At 46.5% G+C, this 21515-nt stretch overlaps 1 protein-coding gene and 1 long non-coding RNA gene across 2 annotated transcripts in view; one reads left to right on the top strand and one right to left on the bottom strand.

Annotated features, from left to right (window-relative positions):
• Positions 1-21515, bottom strand: part of RAB7A (RAB7A, member RAS oncogene family) — a 94215-nt gene that overhangs the window by 58756 nt on the left and 13944 nt on the right. The window lies entirely within an intron of this gene.
• Positions 7774-11669, top strand: LOC137232827 (uncharacterized). The gene is made up of 2 exons (XR_010947197.1): positions 7774-8329; positions 8815-11669. It is a non-coding gene; the product is annotated as an uncharacterized lncRNA (long non-coding RNA).

Consider the following 21515-nt stretch of genomic DNA (forward strand, 5'->3'; position numbering starts at 1 on the left):
CAAAAGAGAAGCAAAGAAATTGAACCCACTAGAGCTCTGCGAAGGACGGGGCACCCTACCCAGCTCCAGCTCCACCTGCACACATTAGAATCTACTCAGAACTTTGGCTCCATCTTCAAAAACATGCTCCTCTCATAGCCTTTTCTTACTGGTTCATGCAAACTTCATTCTTTTGGTTGCTGGGTACAAAAACTTTGGAATCATTCTTGATCCCCGTAGTGGGTTGAATAGTGACCCCTCCTACACATCCTGGAACCCGTGGGTGTGACCTGATTTGGAAAAAGGGTATTTGAAGGTGTAATTAAGGATCTGGAGAGAGACCATCCTGGATTACCATGGGGGAGCCCTAAATCCAATGACAAGTGTCCTTATAAGAGACACAGAGAAGAGAAGGCCACGTGGAGATGGAGTCAGCGGCTGGAGTGAGTAGCCACAACCCAAAGAATGCCAGCAGCAAGAGCGGGGAGAAACGGTGTTGAGTTTAGACTTTTGTATTTGAGAGAACGTATTTGTTTTTTTTGGTTTTTGCGTTTTTTTGCGGTACGCGGGCCTCTCACTGTTGTGGCCTCTCCCGTTGCGGAGCACAGGCTCCGGACGCGCAGGCTCCGGACGCGCAGGCTCGGTGGCCATGGCTCACGGGCCCAGCCGCTCCGCGGCATGTGGGATCTTCCCGGACCGGGGCACGAATCCGCGTCCCCTGCATCGGCAGGAGGACTCTCAACCACTGCACCACCAGGGAAGCCCATTTCTGTTGTTTTAACTACCAAACTTGTGATGATTTGTGACAGCAGTTCTAGGAAACTAACTCAACTCCCCTTCTCTCGGACCCCTCATCCACAAGCTTCAAAAGATATCCGGAATGTGACTCCCCCTTTTCTGAACCGCCATCATTTCTCACCTGGATTATGGCAACAACCTTGGTTTCCTGCTCCCACCTCATTCCCTATCCAGTCTTAACACAGTAGCCAGAGTAATTCTATAAAAATGTCAAACCATGTCATTCTCCTGCTCAAACTATTCCCATAGGTCAGAATAAAAACTAAAGGCTTTACAAACAAAAGGTCCTATCCTGGGAATTCTCTGGCAGTCCAGTGGTTAGGACTCTGCGCTTTCATTGCCAAGGGCCCATGTTGGATCCCTGGTTGGGGAATTAAGATCCTGCAAAACGCCAAAAAAAAAAAAAAAAAAAAAAGTCCTGACCCCTTAGATACTTCTCGGACCTCATCTCCTTCTAACATCCCCTCTGATCAGTCTGCTCAGACTACACTAGTTTAAGAAAAGAGAAGGCACACGTGTAACTAAAGCCTTTGCAGTTGTATTTCTTTCGATCCGGACAGTTCTTCCCTCAGATATCTGTATGGCCACTCCCTCACTTTCTTCATGTTTTGACTTAAATGTCATCTTCTCAGTGAGAATGGCCTTCCCTAAATAAAACTGAAGTTCCTCTTCCTATCACACTAGACATAAAACATCCACTTGCTATCTCCCTTCCTGCTTTCTTGTTTCTTCATATTGCTTTCTTGTTTGCTTACTGTCCCTCTCCCCCACTAGAATGGCAGTTCCGTAAGGGTAGGGATTTTGTCTGTTTCATTCATTGCCATATCCTTGATTAGAACAGTGCTGGGGCACAGTAGATGCTCAGTGAGTACCATTTATAGAGTACTGAGGGCAATGCAAGTTGGAAATGGACTCCGAAGCCAAGAATTATGGTAATTCCACCCCACTCTGCAGCCATTCAAAATGCTAGGCTTAAAGAAACAACTAGAGAACACAGAAAAAGGCAGAGCACAAAAATAAAGAGACCTGTGAACCCCCAGCTTTCTAAGAAGCAGACCAAGATGGCTATTCAAATGCAAACATGGCTATTTCTCATGAAAAAGAAAGGACTACTCCGAAGAAACCCATCAGCCAAGAAGGTGGAGTCGGGAGCTGCAGAGAATTATTCCCAAGGAGCAGGATTGGACCCTTATCAGAAAACTGACAACATGTGCCTAACTGGATTTCAAAATTGCTGTGACCCAGTCGTAGCTATGTCACTCCTGTTTTTCCCCTTTTGAAAAGAAGGGTCTGCTCCGGTTGTCACATGCTTGTCAACTCTGTTTGTTGGCTCTGTGCTGTGGAGAGTAGAAAACATGCCCGTAGCTCACAGGTCTTCAGATCAAGAGAAACATATTCAAGAAACTGTTCTTGAGGAATCACAGGAACTTCATCTTCTGAGGAGCCTCATTTGCACCACGACCTGATTTACACAAGATCCACTATGAGCCAGTGATGTACTGGGATGAGATTTTTAGGGCCTCTGGGAGGAGGTGAGCATATCTGGCACACAGGAGAACTAGACAAAATCTGTATCCTGAAGGTAGACCACGATAGATTTAAAAAAGTGGTAAATTCTTTGTTCCTCCTTCCTTTGAGTTGTGGAATCTACTTCCCTTCCTTTTGCATTTGGGTTGGCCTTACTTTTTTTTTCCTAATAAATTTATTTTTGGCTGCGTTGGGTCTTTGTTGCTTTGCGCAGGCTTTCTCTAGTTGTGGTGAGCGGGAGCTACTCTTCGTTGCGGTGTGCAGGCTTCTCATTGTGGTGGCTTCTCTTGTTGCGGAGCACGGGCTCTAGAGCGCAGGCTCAGTAGTTGTGGCTCACGGGCTTACTTGCTCCACAGCATGTGGGATCTTCCCGGACCAGGGCTCGAACCCATATCCCCTGCATTGGCAGGCGGATTCTTAACCACTGCGCCACCAGGGAAGTCCCTATATTATCTTTAAGTTTTAACTATGGGACTGTATTAACTACCAAATATTTAAATTAGGGACTTCCCTGGTGGTCCAGTGGTTAAGACTCTGCGCTCCCAATGCAGGGAGCCCACATTCGATCGATCCCTGGTCAGGGGACTAGATCCCCGCACGCCGCAACTGAAGATCCTGCACACGGCAACGAAGATGCCGCGTGCCGCAACTAAGACCCGGTGCAGCCAAATAAATAAATAAATTTTTTCTAATTAAAAAATATTTAGATTAAAAAAAGAAATCCACAGAGTGATAAATGGGACGCAGGCGATAAGATGGGCTTCTCGGACAGTGAGGGAAGTTGGAGGAGAGGTGACATTCGACACAGGTGGTGAGAAAGGCTCCCTAAGGAGGTGACATTTGAGCAGAGAGACCTGTTGACAAGATGGAGCGACCCTGCTGAGATTACCTGAGCAGAAGGTGTTACGGGACAAGGGAACAGCAGAGGCAATAGCTTTGTGCAGAGACAAGGTGTCCTGTTCAAGTGTGGTTGGGCAGAATGAGGAAGGGAGAGAGGGAAGAGAGGGGGTGGGGAGACGGGCAGAGCTGGCTCACGCAGAATCTCATGGGTGGTGGGAAGGCCTTTGACATGTGTGTTGCGTGTGAGGAGAAGTCCGGGGAGGGTCTGAAGCAGAGCGTGTGCGTGTCTACGTGTGAGGTGTGTCTCCCTTCACAGGCTGCTTCACTGCGGCCCTTCCCCTGTTCCCACGGCAACCCATGGCCCGTCCAGGCCCGCCGCAGCCCCAGGATACTGCTTGCTTGATGTCTGCTGATTCACTCCCTCCTCGTCCAGCCTGGGGACCAGCACCTGCCCTGGCCTGCCTCAATGGCCCAGCACCCGCTGGGTACATGTCTGACCAATTCAACGCAGGGTCAAATGTTGAATTTTTCTGTGTGGTGCAGCTTTGCATGATTGATAAAGTTCTCTGAGATTTTCTATTCAAACACAGATGGTTTGGCTCAAGGGTTCCACCCCTGGCAGTTTTCACTAGCCCAGGAGTTAGGCTGGGTGGTCCTCCACCCTGAGCCCAGCACTCAGCCGGAGCCCTGTGCCTTTGAGGTACTCTTCTGAGCTCCCTGGGCCCCAGTGTCCTCGTTCTGAAATGGTGTTGATGAGCCCGCCTCTCTGGGTCACTGGGGACTCACACGTGAATGTGACTTCCAAGGTGTTCCATCACATGTGGGGGAGACCAGAGTTACATGTCGGTTTCTGGGTGGTGGCTTCAGGCACTTAAGATGTGATCACTCATCCATTCATTCAAAAGTAAGTAGGGACTGCCACAACTACTGAGCCTGTGCTCTAGAGCCCGAGAGCCACAACTACTGAAGCCCGCGTGCCTAGAGCCCGTGCTCCGCAACAAGAGAAGCCACCGCAATGAGAAGCCCGTGCACCACAATGAAGAGTAGCCCCCGCTCCCTGCAACTAGAGAAAGCCCATGCGCAGCAACGAAGACCCAACACAGCCAAAAATAAATATATTTTTTTAAAAAAATGTAATTAGGGACTTCCCTGGAGGTCCAGTGATTAGGACTCTGCACTTCCACTGCAGAGGGTGTGGGTTCGATCCCTGGTCACGGTACTAAGATCCCACATGCCGCACAGCACAGCTTCCAGGTTGACCACAGGGACACAGAGATGAACCAGCCCAAGTCCCTGAGCTCCAGGAGGTGCCAGTGGGCTGTGTGTGTGTGTGTGGAACGCCCACAAAAAGACAACCACACATCACCCTAGACCCTGCTCCTCCGACAACTAGCCACAGGCTGCTTTCCAGAGCCTTCCTGCCCACAAGGCTGCACTGCACCCTCTGCCCACAGTGACCCTTTCACGGACGGGCACTCGAGCAGCTCCAGAGCATCACAGTCTTTTTTGGGGGGTGGAGGGAGCAGACCTGTTGGGAGAAAGACGATTTTTTCCCAGGAGAAAGAGTCAGCCATGCCTAGACTTGCTGGGGGCTTCCTGTCACCTGGAGAGCAGAGCCCGCGTGCGGCAGAGCTAAAGTGGGGCGGCAGGGACGCGTCAGAGGGTCACAACCAGGGACACTTCATCCAGAGATGCCCGAGTCCTCCCTGCCCCCCAGCCTCTGCCACGTGCTTACTGGGGAGCCCCAGCCGCTCTGGGGCTGGTCTCCATGGAGCCGAGCAGCTGCAGGGCCCAGGTCCTACCTGCCTGGAAGCTCAGAGGCCTCGGCTCCCCTAGTAACCGCAGCCCAGAAACGTAGGTCGTGGACATCCCCACCGGGAAACTGGCCAACAGGACGGACGCCGGAAGTGGGGAGCTGAGAGGAGAGTCTGCTGTCACCTTCCCACCTTCCCCAGTGGCTGTTCCTAACGGCCTTCCTGGGGACGGCGTGTGCGAATAAGTTTGTCAGAATTAGCAAATAAAAATACTGGTACTAAAACATCGTTCGTGTTCATCGGAATTCCCACGTGGCGGCGTCCTGTGTCAACCTGGCGGCGGTCCTTGCTGAGCATCACGCCAGCATAACATTCACCTCGCACTTCCCTCCCGCTCCCCGCCTGGTTTGCCAGGTCCTGAACCCGGCATAAAGCAGCAGCACGTGAAGCCGGGCCTCAGGCTCTGTTTTCCGGGGAGCTGAGGTAAGACGAGGCAGTTCAAGTAGATGTTTGTCACTTGCATCCAAAAGAGCCCTGGTGACAACTCAGCCTCAGTTTCCTCTTCTGTGGCACGAGGATGACAACTTCCGCCCCACTCACGGCCCAGGATGGACGAGCACGTCAACGACCTTAGGAGGGGCGAGGTGGCCAGGCCAGAGGCAAGGGGTCAGTGCAGCCACTGCTGGAGAGCTGCCCCACTACCCCAAGTCAACGGGCTGGGAGGCAGGCGCTGCGCCCTCAGCAGCTGTGGCCCTCCCACGTTCTCTCCCATGGGCCGCGTCTCTGCGGGTGCCCCTTCTCGGGGTCACTGCGCCTGACTCTTTCAGACTCTGTGCTTCTGATTAACAAGCACTGTGGGGACGGGGGGCGCCCGCCTCCACCCGTCGTTCTTCCTATGCTGTGCACTGAAGCCCTCCTGCGGCTCCATCCTGACAAGCTGTGGGTGTCTCGTCCTGCCTTCACCTGACCAACACGGGCCCCCCGTGTGCACCTTCCATCCCCCCGGAACGGCCTTCAAGGCCCTACATCATCTGGCCTTTGTATCTTTCATCTATTTATTCATTCAACAAACGTAGCTTGAGCACTTACTGCGTGGCGGGCACTGGAGAGACAGCAGAGAACAAAACAGACAAAAATCCCTGCCTTCATGTAACCTATATTCTAGTGGCAGACACAGAATTTCACCATGTAAATAAGCGAAATATATAGTATATTAGGCACTTCCCTGGTGGTCCAGTGGCTAAGACTCTGTGCTCCCAATGCAGGGGGCCCAAGTTCGATCCCTGGTCAGGGAACTAGATCCCACACGCATGGCACAACTAAGAGTTCGCATGCCACAACTAAGGAGCCCGCTGGCCGCAACTAAGAACCGGCTCAACCAAATAAAGAAATAAAATATTATGGTATATTACATGGTGATAAGTGTGGGGAACAGAAACAAAGCAGGGCAGTGGGTGGCGAGTGACCCCGGCCCCCGGCCTCCCTGTCTCCTGGCATCAGGCCGCTCCTGCCGCACCAGCTTCTTCCGGCTCCCAGATACACTGAGCTTGCCCCTGCCACTGCCCATCCAGCTCCCCTGGCCCAGACAGTCCCCCTGCCCCCGTTTCCAAGATCTTCTCCGGGTTGGATCCTTCTTACCACTGAACTCAAATGACACTACAGGGAGGCCGTCACGGGCCAATATAACCTTGTTACGTTGTTACATTGTCTCCAAAGCACCTCAATGAGCAAGGATCCCCTGTAATTATTCGTTTCCTTGTTTTATGGGGAAATTCTCCCTCCTCCTAGAATTCCCCCTTCCTGAGAGCAGGGACCTTGTCTACCTGGTTTGATGCTGTGATTTCAACGCCTGGAACAGTGCCTGGGACATGACAGATACTCAGCGAATATTCACTGAACGACTGACAAATTCATTGCTCTCCCATCCCCCTACTCCTCTCCTTTCACATAAAGAATTCCCCCCTTTCCTTTAAGGCTAGTTCATCAAGAATATATTAGTAGGGACTTCCCTGGTGGTGCAGTGGTTAAGAATCCGCCTGCCAACGCAGGGGACACGGGTTTGAGCCCCGGTCCGGGAAGATCCCACACGCCGTGGAGCAACTAAGCCCATGCACCACAACTACTGAGCCTGCACTCTAGAGCCCACGAGCCACAACTGCTGAGCCTGCGTGTCACAACTACTGAAGTCCGCGCGCCTAGAGCCCGTGCTCCGCAACAAGAGAAGCCACTGCAATGAGAAGCCCTCGTACTGCAACAAAGAGTAGCCCTGGCTCTCTGCAACTAGAGAAAGCCTGCACGCAGCAATGAAGGCCCAATGCAGCCAAAGATAAATAAATAAATAAGATTTTTTAAAAAAAGAATATATTGGTAAACACACCGTCACGGTACTGTGTTACAGAAGGCAACCCTACCTGCTATAACAAATAGGCCTCCAAATGAGTCAGATCTCAAACAAAACAGAAGCAGGTGGCTTTCCTCCACACACTGACGTGGGGACTGGGCTCATTCTCCCCTGTGGCCACACCATTCCCAAGGGGCTTGCCATCGTCTAGATAGAGCTGGTAGCAGGGGTAGAACTTCGTGGAGATGGTACATCTTCTTCTTGATGCCTGGGTGTGCAAGGGACACATGCCACCTCTGCTCGTGTTACTTTGGTAAGAGCTAGTCATGCTGCACACCTGGATGCATGAGGACCTACGAAACAGGGGCGCAGGTGAGGCAACAGCTGTGCACTCCAGAAGAGGGAGAGCAAACCTCGCTGGGGAGCTGTCTGCCTCTGCCACTGATACAGCGTGGTGATCGCTGGGTACAGGAAGTGAAGGAGCGAGGGCGGCCCAGGAGAAACACCTGAGGTAGCCTGGGAGACAGAGTAGTCAAGGAGGGCTTCCCAGAGCCGGAGGTGCTGCGGTGACTCACGAAGGATGATTAAGAACCTGCTGGGCCAAGAGGAAGGCGACTGCTTGGGAGGGACAGCTGGGTGCGAACGTTTAGAGAAAAGAGAGCACATGACATAACTCATTCCAGAAATTGCTGACGGCTTAGTGTTCCTGGAGAACAGAGTTCAAGGGAAGGAAGCAGGAGCAGTAAGGAAACTCACGCACAAAGACTGGGTCGTGGTGGGTCGTGAATGCCTTTGATCCAGATGTCAACAGGGCCTTTTCCTGTTTTCCTCGTATTGACAGCCAAGATCCAAAATTGAGGGCAAAGAGCATGGAGGATCTGACACTTCGGATGACTAGGACATCGGCTGAGACGGGGGCGCACAGGCACAGAGAAGCGGCAGGACTGGCCCCGCCACGACGGCTCCCCTCCTCCCCTACCCACACAAGCAGCAGCAGCAGAATCGTGGGCAGAGGGGACAGAGGGAATTCTTGCAGTCACAGGGCTGCTGAGCCCAGAGTACTGGGCTTCCCTCCCCCGCCGTTGCCAAGGTGAGGTGTAAAGCTGGGGTGGGGGAAGCAGGACGGACTGGCATCTCATTCCCCAAGGGAACCTCTGCGTCGTGGGCAGCAGGTGTGTGGATCCTGTCCTCTGCCTTCCCGGCAGGGACAGGAGAGGGGCTCAAAGAGGAGGCTGCAGGGCGGCTGCCTGCAAACCTGCGTGGGTAAAGCCACTAGGCAGGCCTTTCCGAGTCAAGGGGTTGGTCCGAAGGGCAGCAGGCTTGAGCCTCTGTATCAGCAATCTACTACGACAAAACTAAACACTCCCGAACCTGAGGGCCATAAACTTGGGGTCATTTCTTATCTCATGATCCCTGTGGGCCAGGAGGTCAGACTGAAGGTCACGTGCATGACTTATCTCTACTCCGTGCTGTCTGGGGCCTCAGCTGAGAGCCGTGAAGGATGATCTGAAGGCCTGCCTGGGGCTCGCTCACACGCTGGCCGACCGGTGCTGACCAATAAGCTTATTTCCATAGGGCTGTTTGTGTCCACACAACACGGCAGCTGGCTTCCCCCTGAGAAAACGATCTGAAGAACTGAGGTAGACGCTGGAACGTCGGATAGGACCGAGCCTCTGAAGTCCTGTGTCATCACCTCCACAGAACTCAGCTGGTCACACAGGTCAGCTCCCATTCGGTGGGAGAGGGGACCACGGAAGGACATGAACCCCGGCGGGAAGAATCACGGGGGCCAACGTGGAGGCCAGAGACCACAGCTCCCTCACTGGCTCTGCAGCCAGGAGGGCTGGCCAGGGACGGGGCACCTGAAGAGGATGAGCCAGAGGGGCAGGAAGAGTTCAAACCTGAGTCAGCCCTCCCTCATCACGGACCTGAGCTGTGGGACGGCCCCAAAGGGCTCTGCGGAAAACTCACACATGGCCTGTGCGGGATGCAGGCCCAACAGAGATGGCAGTGCTCACGGAGCAGCTGGGACCTGAAAGATCTGTTCACAAGATGGCCCATTCCCCACTGCTCTCCAGTGTCACCTTTGCCATAAATCGGATGACTGGGTATTTACGGGTCTATTTCTAGACTGTCCTGTTCCATGATCTGTTTACCCATCTTTATGCCAGTACCACACTAATCACTATACTTACATTATAGATCCTGATATCTGGCAGTGAGAGCCCTCCAACTTCCTTCCTCCTCTCCTGGATGGCCTTGGCTATTGTTGGCCTTTTGCATTTCCATGTAAACTTTAGAATCAACTTGTCAATTTCCACCCCCAAAAATTCTGCTAGAATATAGACTGGAATTGCATGGCATTTATACTCCACTTGGGGAGAATTTTACTGAGTTATACACTTACTTATTATTTGAATGCTTTTTCCTATGTATGTTACACTTCAAAATTTTTAATGTCATTAAGAAATCTGCTACCCAGAGCATATTTCATATTTATATTATAAGACATTGAGATTCTTCAACCAATTAACACTAATTTTTTTTTTTAATTTTACATTTTTTTCCCAGGGGGTCTGTGTTCCCTCAAATTCCATTGTTTGCAAACCATCTTCCCATGCCATCAACACTGCTATTTATGGAAAGGGAGTTGACTTAGAAATTTTTTTAACTTTTTTTAAGAAAAACTTTATATCACTATCATAAGGGGATAATGAGTCTCTCTTGATATATATAGAAGATAACTGGCAGAAGAAGCATAATGAAAATAAGCATTATTGAATTATAACTAGATATTGTCTGCTGAAGGAAGCCTGCTCTTTCTTTGTTCAAAATGTGCATTTGCAAGTGTCAGAGAAATGCAACATACGCACTGCTATCATACTTAGAATTTCTCCTTGAGGTATTCAGAAAGATTGGAAAATAACCGGAAAAGGAATAATTTTGTCACTTTTCTCTTTTGGAGCTAATTGTGGATCCACATGTAGGTGTAAGAAATAATGCAGAGAGATGGCTTGAGCACTTTACTGAATGTCCCCCAAGGGTGACATTTTTGCAAAGCTATAGCTCTTCAGCAGAGGACACGGACATTGGTCGTACTCAGAGCTCCTCAGTCTTGTACTCCTTTCTGCACGTGTGTGTGTGTGCGCGCATGCCCATGCGCGTGCATGCTGTGTGCTACGTAACTGACTCCCCTGTGTAGGTCTGTGTATCCACCACCAGACTGTTTTTTAATTTCGTCCTCACTCAGGAACCCGGGCCGATGGCGCCAGCCTCCACCACTGCAGACCAGCCGCTGCTGTGTTTGTTCCAGCGCGCAAATGTGGAAACTCCTGCTCTGCCTCTTCAAGGCCCCTGCACACATGTAAAACATGATGCCTCCATTCATGTTTCCTTAGACAAAGCCTGTCACCTGGTCACGACAACTTCCATGAGGCAGGGAAGCATGATCTTACTATGACCCTGAAAGGAGGATAATCTGAGTATTAATGAACAGCATTGAATATCTGGACAGTATTTGAATATTAATGACCACTATCACACCGTTTAGACATTCCTCTCCCACTGACTGCACTAGTGAGCAACTTAAAAGGCCAGGACCGTATTCCATTCTTGGAAGAAACAAGGCAAACAGAACACAAACTGTTACGTCAAGCTTTCAAAATAACCTAACGCAGGTATTCCCCACTTTTTGGAAGTTCGCTTTATGCCACTTCGCTTTCACGAAAGACCTACGTTACTACCTGTTTTCACTAACCAAAAGCTCTCTAAAGAGGATTTTCACTTTTACGATCAAAGGCGAAAAGCAGAAGTAGTGTTCATCGTGTGTTCTGCCGCAAGCTGTCACAGAGGCAGCGCACGCGCTCAGCAGCAGGAGCGGCCCCGCCAAGCCCCTTCCCCCAGGAGCCACACTCAGCAGCTCAGCGTCAAGCCACAAGCTTTAAACTGTGTCTGCAAGCATCTTATCCAGATTTATTCTGTGCATCTGTGAGCAAGATGTGTCCTAAGGTAACTGCTCCTTCGCTTTACGCCATTTGGCTCATGAAAGGTTTCTTAGGAACGCTTTACTTTCGGATAGTGGGGGAAGGCTGTTATTAATAATGCTGAGAGAGTAACCTCATTTCCCTTCTCCGTGCTCTCTGGAGGTATCTCAAGTGTGGGACAGTTATCTGGATCATCTCTCTCTCTGCCCTTTCATTAAACCAGGCACCAGGATCCACCCATCTGGTGTCCTATTCCTCTCCTGGGTTCATCCTTTGTTCCATTCCAACGCCTGACCTTGCATCCCATACAGCACGCACCACGATTCCACCCTCCTACTGGGGCCTGGCCTCCACTCTGCCTCAGGGATCTTTCTTTACTTTCAATGTTTCCGCTGAATGGAACTCAATAATTAAACATCGTGATAACAATTAATTTGATACTCAAAACAGAGACTCCAAAGAACTAACTGTTTTGAGTTTTCTTTTCCAGGCTTTGTCCAGATGCAGATGGAATTTTTATGCAATAATATCAGTATACAGACTTTTTTTTTTTTTGGCTGCACCGCATCTTCTGAGATTTTAGTTCCCCGACCAGGGATGGAACCCAGGCCGTTGGCAATGAGAGCACGGAGTTCTAACCACTGGACCGCCAGGAAATTCCCTATGGACCATTTTTATACTGCCTATTCTACCTAATGTTATACCAAAGGCACTTATGTCACCAAATGCTTCCTAAGCATCCTGAAATCAGCTATCCCTTTCACTTTCTCTCTGATTATGTAAACAACATATGTTCATTAATGAACATTTTAGAAAAATCAGGCATCTGTGAATAGGAAAATGAGGCACCAACAATCATTCCACCTAGAGACAACTGGTAAAACAATATGTGGTATACGTCATTTGTGTCTTTTGTCTATGTTTGATATAACACACTGCAGTAGTTACCTTCAGAAAATATCCAAATCACCTTAAAACTTAGCAGCTGAAAACGACAAGCCTTTATTATCTCATGGTTTCGAGGGTCGGGAATCCAGGGGTAACGTGGCTGCAGTTGACGTGCTGGCTGAAGTCACCTCGAGGCTTGACGGGGGAAGGACCCACCTGGATGCTGACTCTTGCGGCTGTTGGCAGGCGTAGGTCTGCAATGGCTTGTCTGAGACAGCAGTTCCTCCCCACCCGGGAGCTCCACAGAGCTGCTCAGGGCCTGGAGCCACTTCCCCAGAGCGAGGGATGCGTGTGAGAGGAAGGGTGATGGACAGGCTCCATCTTTTTAGAACTTTTTAGAATGTCAAAAGCAACATTCCACCACTTCTGCTGTGTTGTTTGCTATGAGTCCCTAAATCTGGCCCGCACCAAAGACCAAGGGAGACACAAGGGGATGAAAATCACTGGGGGTCATTTTAGAGGCTGCCTTCCTACCACTTAGATGAAACATTATTTTGTAACCTACTTGTTGTTTATTTGAGATATAGTTCATATTCCACAAACCTTACCATTCACCAATTTTAAAGTGTACAACTCAGTGGGTTTTAGTATATCCACAGGGTGTGGAAATAGCACCACTTACTCCAGGGCATTTTCACCCCGTAAAGAAACTCCATGCCATTCGTAGCCACTCCCCATTCCCTCCTTCCCAGCCCCGGAGGCCAGTGACCTACTGTCTGTCTCTATGGATTTGCCTGTTCTGAACACTGCACATAAATGCATATATGCAGTATTTGGATATTACATATACGGATACATATGAGTTGCATATATATGCGATCTTGTGTTTTGGCTTCTGAGCACTAACGTTTTCAAGGTTCTTCCGTGTTGTAGTGTGTCGTCAGTGCTCATTCCTCTCTATGGCCAAGAAAGATTCCACTGTATGGAGAGACACATTTTGTTTATCCATTCATCAGCTGATGGACATTTGTTCTCTTTTTTGGCTACTAGGAATCATGCTGCTATTAATACTCACGTACACATTTTTGTGAACCTATGTTTTCAACTCTCTTGGGTATAAATCTGGCTGGTCATACGGTAACTCTACGTATCACTTTTTGAGGAACTGCCAAAGTACTTTCCAATCATTTTACATTCCCACCGGCAGTGGGTGAGAGTTCTGATTTCCTGATATCCTGGACAATGCTTGTCATTGCCCATTTTTCTCTTCCTGTACTCATCCTAGTGGGTGTGAAGTGGTTTCTCATTGTGGATTCGATTGGCGTTTTCCTACTGACTAATGAAGTTTGTATATTTTCATGTGCTTATTGAACGTCTGTATACCTTCTCTGGAGAAACGTCCATTCAAATCCTTTGTCCATTTTTCAATTGGGTTGTCTTCTTATTGTGTTTTTTATATATTCTGGGTAATACATCCTCAGCAGATATATGATTTGCAAATATTTTCTTCCATTCTGTGGATTTTTTCACTTTCTTGACAGTGTTCTTTGACACATGAAAGTTTTAAAATTTGAAGTCCCATTAATTTTTTTCCTTGGTTGCTTGCGGTTTAGATGTCATAGCTAAGAAACCATTGTGTGCTCTAAGGTCGTAAATATTTACATCTACGTTTTCTTGGCCACGAAGCTTGCAGGATCCCAGCCACCCGACCAGGGACTGAACCTGGGCCCTCAGCAGTGAAAGCGTGGAGTCCCAACCACTGGAGTGCCAGGGAATTCCCACATTTTCTTCTAAAAGTTTTACAGTTTTAGCGTTACATTTGGGCCTTTGATCAATTTGAATTAACTTCTGTATATGGTATCGTTAGGGATCCAACTTCATTCTCTTGCAGTGGTCCCAGTACCATTTGTTGAAAAGAATATTCTGATCCCATTAAATGAGCTTGTCACCCTAGCTGGAATCAATTGCCTGTAGATGTACGGGTGTATTTCTGGACTCTCTAATCGGTTCCGTTAATCCACATGTCTATCCTGATGCCAGTACCACGTTGTCTGGATTACTGTTACTATGCAGTCGTTCTGAAATTGGGGAGTGTGAGGTCCTCCAACTTTGTCCTTATTTTCCAAGGTTGTTTTGACTTTTCTGGGTCCCTTGCATTTCCAAGAGATTAGGATCAGATTGTCAGTGTCTGCCAAAAAAAAAAAAAAAAAAAAGGCAGTTGAGTTTTGATACAAATTGCATTGTATCTATACATCAGTTTGGAGTGGATTATCATCTTAACAATATTATGTCTTCCAATCTATGAATGCAAGGTGTGTTTCCATTTATTTAGATCTTTATTTCTTTCAACAATGTCTTGAACTTTTCAGTGTATAAATCTTGCATTTTTGTTAAATTTATTCCTAAGTATTTTATCCTTTTCAATCTATTACAAATGGAATTTTAATTTCATTTTCTTCATTGCTAGTGCACAGATATAGAACTTTTTTGTATATTTATCTTGTATCTAGTAACCTTGCTAAGCTTGTTTATTAGCACTGTGTGTTGTGTACTTATTCCTTAAGAGTTTCTATATGTAAGATCATGTCATCTTTCGTTCCAATCTGAATGCCTTTTATGTCATTTTCTTGCCTAAATGCCCTGGCAAGAACTTCCAGAACAATGCTGAAAGGAAGTAATGAAAGCAGACATCCTTGTCTTATTCCTAATCTCAGGGAAAACTTCTTATTCTTTCACCGTTAAATATGATGGTAGCCATGGATTTTTCTTAGATGCCCTTTATCCATTTGAGGAAGTTCTCTTCTGTTCTTATTTTGTTAAGTGGTTTTTAAAAATCATATAGAGTATTGGATTTTGTCAAATGCTTTTTCTACATCTACTGAGATGCTCATGTGTTTTTTTTTCCATTTTGTTCAATTAATATGGTATATTACATTAATTGATTTTCATATGTTCAACCAGCTTTGCATCCTGAGATAAATCCCAGCTGGTCATGGTGTATCCTTTTTAGATGCTACTGGATTCAGTTTGCTAGTATTTTGTTCAGGACTTCTGTATCTACGATCACAAAACATACTGGCCGGTAGTTTTCTTTTCTTGTGATGTCTTTGTGTGGTTTTGGTGTCAGGGTAATTCTGACTTCAGAAAATGAGTTGGGAAGTGTTCTCATAATTTTTGGTAAAAACTGGACATTTTAAATAACTGAATGTACAGCTCTAGAAATATGATTTTCTCCGTCCCCAAGGTCTGTTGTCATTACTGCTTGTCGTAGTAGTTAAGTAACTACCCTGAGCTAATTCTATAGTGTCTGTATTCTTTGTCACATAAGGTCACTGAAGTTTCTATTCAGTTAATGGTCAGCTAATGATAGGACAGAGATTTCTTTAAATGCCTGGAACAAATAAATCTCCCATTCTTTGCCAAGGGGCTGTAAGTGTGGCTAGGACAGGCTTTCAGGGTGCAGACAGGCAGTTTAGAACTCCACCTTAGACTTCATTTCCTGAGTGGGCAATGCTTCAAGGTCAACAAAGGTGAGAGCTTAGGGTTTTCTCAGTTCTTTTCTGAGCAAGTGCACATCCCTGGGCACACAGACCCACATGTGTGCACGACCATCCAGACTTCCCGGAATGCATCAAAGCTTCCAAAGCCCTTATGGAACTCTATTCCCTAAACTTTAAAGTTTTTTTTTTTTTCAGGTCTACTGTTTGACCCAACTCTTATCTGTTGCCTCTAACAATCACATAGTTAAAAAACTTGCCTGTAATTGTTCTTTTAAAAATGTCCTCTAGATTGCTTTGTCACCGTTTACCCTTCCCCCTCCCCATAGCCTCAAGTCCATTCTCTAGTAAGTCTGTGTCTTTATTCCTGTTTCACCCCTAGGTTTTTCATGACATTTTTTTTTTCTTAAATTCCATATATATGTGTTAGCATACGGTATTTGTCTCTCTCTTTCTGACTTACTTCACTCTGTATGACAGACTCTAGGTCTATCCACCTCATTACAAATAGCTCAATTTCGTCTCTTTTTATGGCTGAGTAATACTCCATTGTATATATGTGCCACATCTTCTTTATCCATTCATCCGATGATGGACGCAAGCGGGAAGAGATATGGGAACATATGTATATATATAACTGATTCATTTTGTTGTGAAGCTGAAACTAACATACCATTGTAAAGCAATTATGCTCCAATAAAGATGTTTAAAAAAAAAAAAAAGTCCTCTAGAGAGAAGACTTTTCACACTGAGTGAGCTCCAAGGTAGCCTTGCAACTGAGGGCTTCCAGGGAACCACCAGACTAATCAAATAATGGCATCCATTTTAGAACGTGTCTTTAATGAGTTCTAGCTCCACTCCTCTTCCTCTGGTAGCTGCCATGCGGCACCAGAAATGCAGGCTGTTATTTCTAAAGGTTACTGTGGACCTGGAGAACAGAGGATGACTCTAGGGCCAGTTAAAATGTCATAACACTCACTGCTCACCCTTTTTTTTTTTTTGAATTTTATTTATTTTTTCATACAGCAGGTTCTTATTAGTTACCCATTTTATACATATCAGTGTAAACATGTCAATCCCAATCTCCCAATTCATCCCACCACCACCTGCCCGCCACTTTCCCCCTGGGTGTCCATACGTTTGTTCTCTACATCTGTGCCTCTATTTCTGTCCTGCAAACCAGTTCATCTATATCATTTTTCTAGGTTCCACATATAAGCGTTAATATATGATATTTCTTTTTCTCTTTCTGACTTACTTCACTCTGTATGACAGATCTAGATCCATCCAAGTCTCTAAAAATGACCCAATTTTGTTCTTTTTTATGGCTGCATATATGTACCACATCTTCTTTAACCATTCGTCTGTCGATGGGCATTTAGGTTGCTTCCGTGACCTGGCTATTTATTGTAAATAGTGCTGCAATGAACATTGGGGTGCATGTGTCTTTTTTTTTTTAATTTCAGTATGTTGTATTTTTTTCTTAATTTTTATTTATTTTTGGCTGTGTTGAGTCTTCGTTTCTGTGCAAGGGCTTTCTGCAGTTGCGGCGAGCAGGGGCCACTCTTCATCGCGGTGTGCGGGCCTCTCACTGTCATGTCCTCTCGTTGCGGAGCACAAGCTCCAGATGCGCAGGCTCAGTAGTTGTGGCACACGGGCTTAGTTGCTCCACGGCATGTGGGATCTTCCCAGACCAGGGCTCGAACCCGTGTCCCCTGCATTGGCAGGCAGATTCTCAACCACTGCGCCAACAGGGAAGCCCCATGTGTCTTTTTTTTCTTTTTTTTTTTGTGTTATGCGGGCCTCTCACTGTTGGGGCCTCTCCCGTTGCGGAGCACAGGCTCTGGACCCGCAGGCTCAGCGGCCATGGCTCACGGGCCCAGCCGCTCCGTGGCATGTGGGATCCTCCCAGACCAGGGCACGAACCCGTGTCCCCTGCATCGGCAGGCGGACTCTCAACCACTGCGCCACCAGGGAAGCCCTCATGTGTCTTTTTGAATTATGGTTTTCTCTGGGTATATGCCCAGTAGTGGGATTGCTGGGTCATATGGTAATTCTATTTTTAGTTTTTTAAGGAACCTACATACGGTTCTCCATAGTGGCTGTATCAATTTACATTGCCACCAACAGTGCAAGAGGGTTCCCTTTTCTCCACACCCTCTCCAGCATTTGTTGTTTGTAGATTTTCTGATGATGCCCATTCTAACTGGTGTGAGGTGATACACCTCATTGTAGTTTTGATTTGCATTTCTCTAATAATTAGTGATGTTGAGCAGCTTTTCATGCGCTTCTTGGCCATCTGTATGTCTTCTTTGGAGAAATGTCTACTCAGGTCTTCTGTCCATTTTTTGTTTCGGTTATTTTTTTTTTTAAGATTGAGCTGCATGAGCTGTTTATATATTTTGGAGATTAATCCTTTGTCCGTTGATTCGTTTGCAAATATTTTCTCCCATTCTGAGGGTTGTCTTGTTTGTAGTTTCCTTTGCTGTGCAAAAGCTTTTAAGTTTCATTAGGTCTCATTTTTGTTTTTATTTCCATTAATCTAGGAGGTGGATCAAAAAAGATCTTGCTGTCATTTATGTCATAGAGTGTTTTTCCTATGTTTTCCTCTAAGAGTTTTATGGTGTCCAGTCTTACATTTAGGTTTCTAAGCACTATGAGTTTATTTTTGTATATGGTGTTAGGGAGTGTTTTAATTTCATTCTTTTACATGTAGCTGTCCAGTTTTCCCAGCACCACTTATTGAAGAGACTGTCTTTTCTCAATTGTATACCCTTGCCTCCTTTGTCATAGATTAGTTGACCATAGGTGCGTGGGTTTATCTCTGAGCTTTCTATCCTGTTCCACTGATCTATATTTCTGTTTTTGAGGCAGGACCATATTGTCTTGATTACTGTAGCTTTGTAGTATAGTCTGAAGTCAGGGAGTCTGACTCTTCCAGCACCGTTTTTTTCCCTCAAGACTGCTTTGGCTATTCGGGGTCTTTTGTGTCTCCACACAAATTTTAAGATTTTTTCTTCTAGTTCTGTAAAAAATGCCATTGGTAATTTGAAAGGCATTGCACTGAATCTGTAGTGTTCACCCTTATTCTTGAATAAGTGCTCTCCAGCTTGTTTCAAGAGCTTGGCTAGTTTCCACACTTCTCAGAAAGTTGATTCTGACAATTTTTGCCAACCTTCTGGTTGACTTTATGGAGGAAGCAATTTTTGTAATCCTCACACTGCCATTTTCACTCACACTGTCATTTTCACTCACAGCTGCTTGTGTTGAAACTTGAAACTAAACCTTGACATTTTTCAAATATGACTAATTATTCCAAAGTATGATCTTCTCATGACTGATTAGTATTCCATTCTATGAATATGTTATTGTTTATTTAACAGCCATCTCCTGACTGGTAGACATTAGGTGGTGGAAGTCTCCAGGGCCATGCAGGAACCAGCTTGTGCTGACTCTGAAGAGCCACTTGTGTACATCTCTTCCCAATTCCCTCCTTCAGTAAAGTTCCATTGGTAGCTTGAAATCAGCCATGGTGGAAACGCTTACACCACAGAAACTGGCAAAATTACAAAACATTTTCCCCCACCCACAAATGACAGGCAGCTTTTAAGCATTTAACTGCACATCACTGGGTGCAGGTATCATAACACAGAGCCATAATAGGACCATATGTTTTTTTTGTTTTGGCTGCGTGGCATGTGGGATCTTAGTTCCCTGATCAGGGACTGAACTTGTGCCCTGCAGTGGAAGTGCAGAGTCTTAACCACTGGACCACTAAGGAAGCCTAGGACCATGTTTTATTAATTTGTGTATCCTTAAGACTCAGCAGGAGGCCTAGCACACAGTAGGTGATCAGGACTTTTTTGTTCTTTTTGTGTACACACTTCCTGACACAGGTGGATTCCCAGTTTGAACCTTATTTTATAATCTTCTTTGATTCAGCATAACTTCAAAGCATATTATACTTGACACATAATTGTCATTATTTTAATGCCTGCAATTTTCCTTTGACTAAATGAATATTTCTTTAATCCCTCCCATGTCGATTTATTATTACTTCATTTCCAGTATTTCACAGTGATGAACATCTCCATGAAATGAGCTTTCTATATCTTGCTGAAACTCCTTTAAAGCTGGGAACAGGCTACCTTGCCAAAAGAACACCTGAGACAGAGTAAAAAACACATACGACCTCCTAGATCATTAACTGTTTTACACAGTAAATGTCTTTTCTGGGCCCAACTCCCTATTGCAGGGACTCAGGAAGAACACACCTGCACCACACATTCACAAACAGGTACTACATTTAGGACTTTAATGCTGTGTACACTGTGTACAGATTAAGTCATATCTGCAAGACAGCGGTGCTCATCATATAACCGCATAGTTGCAAACCAGGAATAATCAGGATGTACTTTCAGCTGCTCAAATAGAACCAGAACACTTGTGTACTTGACAGGTTTCTTTCTCATCTATTAATAGCCCAGCTTTGCAGTATCAAGGAGCCAGGCTTCAAATATACATACTGTTGCTCAACTGTCCCTGGGGTGCCCAGGTCTGCATGGCCCAATGTGGCTGACTGCCTACTGGAAAAGGCCTCTTCCCTTTCCGGGGACCTGAAGTGCACAGAGCACTTGGTCCCACACCCCATAGCCCAGGCTTAATCATATGGCTCACATAGCTGCAAGGGAATCTGGGAGATGTAGCATTTGATCTGGCTGACCATATATCCAGCTAAAAATTGAGGGTCACGATAACATGAAAAGTAGAGAACTGATCTGGGGCAAAATTAGCATTCTCTCCTACAGTTTCCAATACCTTTTAAAAATGAATTAATACTTTTTATGTTCTACAGATTTATCTATTTAGTTTTTTTCTGTACTTTTTTTTTTTTTTTTTTTGCAGTACGCGGGCCTCTCACTGTTGTGGCCTCTCCCGTTGCGGAGCGCAGGCTCCGGACGCGCAGGCTCAGCGGCCATGGCTCACGGGCCCAGCCGCTCCGCGGCATGTGGGATCTTCCCAGACCGGGGCACGAACCCGTGTTCCCTGCATTGGCAGGCGGACTCTCAACCACTGCGCCACCTGGGAAGCCCTTTTCTGTACTTATTTTAAAAATGCCCCAGTTATACTGCATCATCGTTTTTATGTTAAAAGCATTAGGTTGGTAAACTGAAACCTTCACACTGTACCAGAAAACATACTACCCTGTTTCAGTCTTCTTCTTTTTATATGCCAGGAGCTAAAAGGAATTGGCCCAGACCTTGCTCAGCTGTTTTAACAAAGACAGGTGAGACCTAGTCTCTGCCTACCAGGTCTGGTGCGGGAGACAAACATGTAAATAAATCATTACAGAAGGAAAACACAAAATGCTATAGAAGCTGAGAACCAAACTTCTCCCAGGAGGAAAGAGAAAGCTTCTAAGAAGAGGAAATCCAAATTCATCCAGAAAAAAACAAGAAAGAGCCTTCCTGACAATGGGAAAATCTTGAGCAAAGGCACTGAACGTTGGAGGCACCCCAGCAACTCAACTGAACACAGGGTGGATGGTGGCTAGAGATGATGCTGGGCCCAGGTCTTGGAGGGGAAGGCGCATCACTTGTCCAACTGTGGTGGTATGTGAACTGGCTCTCATCATCCATTTCCACTTCCTCGCGTGCCTTCACAGGCTGAGGCCAAAAACCTGAAAACTACACTTCCCTGTCCTCCTTGCAGCTGGAATTCTGGATGAGTCAGCTCCACCAGTTAAGTGCACTGACGCAGCTAGGAGTGAGGTCATGGCTATCTTTTCGCTTCTCCGGTTGCTACTGCTGGCTAGCAAGCCAGGGAAACACTGTGTTTCAGCAGCAATTCAGCTTTTTAAAAAAAATAAATTTATTTTATTCATTTTATTTTTAGCTGTGTTGGGTCT

The sequence above is a fragment of the Pseudorca crassidens genome, chromosome 10, assembly GCF_039906515.1.
Source record: "Pseudorca crassidens isolate mPseCra1 chromosome 10, mPseCra1.hap1, whole genome shotgun sequence".
Classification (NCBI taxonomy): domain Eukaryota; kingdom Metazoa; phylum Chordata; class Mammalia; order Artiodactyla; family Delphinidae; genus Pseudorca; species Pseudorca crassidens.